Raw genomic sequence first — 2500 nt, forward strand, 5'->3', positions numbered from 1 at the left:
CAAATGAATGTGACCTATCTCAAATTTGAGGCGTTTCTCTGTATTTGTGCATGCATTTATTTGAAATTAAACGAATCCCCAATTAATTGCATTGCTAAATAAAAAACATTGAGTAAAACACAAGATGTGAGTCTCTTGTTAAGGTCCTGTTTTAGGAAGTGCAACAGCTGAATGAGGGAAAACTCAATGAAAATGTGATGCTGAGGCTGCAGACCACAATTCTGCAATCTGTGCACACGACACATCAATGTCAGAAATACATGTAGAATGTATGTAATAATATGCAATCTCTTGAGCAGACATAATGCAATCAAATACATGTTAAATATGATGATTAAATATGTACTTAGTATGTGATTGCATAACTTCTGTGTGGACTGATTGAACATGTTTGTGCTTCTTATTTTAATGCAATAATGATTTACGCATATTAAAGGTGCCCGACATACTTTATACATTGATTAAATGGTCCAACTTGTGCATTTAAGTTGCATGACTGTGCTTCGTTACACACTCTAAGGTCCCGCGGAATGAATGCATTCCCAAATAATCCAAACTTCCAAACTTGACATCACATACATGCACACTGACGCATCACGTACCGTGATTTCTTCTTGGGTTTGCCTGTTTCCTCCGTTTTCCAAGGTGCCGTTCTGCCATGCCGTCGCGGTTGCCCGGGGATCGAGCGAGCGGATCGGTTGGATAAACGAGTGAGGTGGCGCTCCGCATCGCCCATCGTCACGGGAGCAACGCTTCAAACGCGCGTCGCGATCAGCCGCGGCTTTTGTGATGTCACCGGAGGCGTGTTGATCCCTGATACTTTAACGCGGCTGTCATTTACATTAAATAATTTAAAGTTTAAAGTGTGTTCTTTAAAGAGTGATTTCTTCACGTGCATATTCAGAATTATTTAGCAGTAGGCCCTATTTTAGATCACTGTAAAGCATATAAATATATATTTGTGTGTGCATATGTGATGGGTTAATTTGCCAATCACAACTGATCTGTACTTGCCTGGGTCTAATTAGCAATTTTAATTAGCATGTTTGCGTTTTATTTAATCTACTTTGCATGCTAAATACTTAACATATGGATGCGTGCAAAAAACGCATTCACAATGCATGCATTATTATGCTGCTCTTATTCAATAAACATGTTTTTTTTTTTCGCGCAGAAGAGAAACTTAAAAAAGTGCATGCCCAAATATAAAGCCCGTGCGCGTGCTAAATTAAGAGGTGCAAACGGTCTTTTGCGCAGGTACTTGGAACAAATCGCACCTGTTCATGCACCCCCATCAGCTCGTCTCCTCCCGTTGATCGCCGTAGGAAGTATTGTATTGTCTTCTCTATTGAACGGTGATCTGTTTAGCAACTGAAAAGAAAACATCAGAAAAGTCCAACAGACCGTTGCAGGACCCCCACCTTGGCATTCACGTCACGTGACGGGCAGCGGTGCCAGAGCGCGCAGTGTCATTATAATGCACGAGGTGGACCTTCATCCCTAAAAGCTCCCAAATAAATCACCTTTTACAAATGTGCAAATGGTTAAGCACTTTCTTCCCTATTTATTGATGCTCTTCTTCCCCGTGTTTAGTATGAATTCGGCTATTTTTAATTTTTATAAACAATCATTATTCAAGGCGCAAATACAATAATTGCACATTTCAAAATTGCCATATGCAATAATGCGCCTTCTGTCAATTTGCATGATTATTTTCTGCTTTTTGCAGCTTATATCGAGTACTGTCTCACACCAGGAAACAAGCAGCAACAAAGAAGTCGCCATTTAGCACAATGGGAAGATTTATCATGCTTGGGAAAAAGACTTCTCCAGACAAGCCACAACATTCATTATTCTCTCAGAATGACAAAATCGTTGCATATTTATCTTGTTTAGATATTTAGCTTAACATGACCTTGTTTGTTCACGTGTAAGACCATGCTGACCCCTCTTACCATATTCAGGTTCTGTTGTCTTTATAGTAATCCAATGTACTTCCATACTCACCTGGTGAGTCACATGGTACTTTTTTGGGGGTGAATCCTGCAAGAATATAGTGTTAAAGCAATTTAACCAAAATGCGATGCTTGATAACGGTGCATTGTGTGCATTTGCTGTTTCCAATGGACATTTGTCTTTTTAGGGACATAACATGGTGGGGAAAGCAAAGAAAAAGAGAAGGGATGAGAGGTCACCGTCCTTTATCCAGGAGAGGAAAGGAGATGGAACGGGTCATAAACGAACACCCCGCTGTGGATCGGGGTAAAGGATTAAAGGAGGAGGTGGGTGGATGGCAGAATAACACTCTAACTGCCCCAACACAAAGAAAAGCCTTATTCACCAGTTCACCTCTGCCCCGGTAGATGCAAATGCTAAGAAAGTGTTTTTACGTGAATGTAATAAACAAGATACCGTTGTCTTTTTATGTGCAGGCCAAGAGGGGAGTTTGCTGTGTGCAATGATCCTAAAAACAGCCGACAGGGGCCCATTAGTGCAAGAA

Source organism: Xyrauchen texanus, chromosome 13, assembly GCF_025860055.1.
Source record: "Xyrauchen texanus isolate HMW12.3.18 chromosome 13, RBS_HiC_50CHRs, whole genome shotgun sequence".
NCBI lineage: Eukaryota > Metazoa > Chordata > Actinopteri > Cypriniformes > Catostomidae > Xyrauchen > Xyrauchen texanus.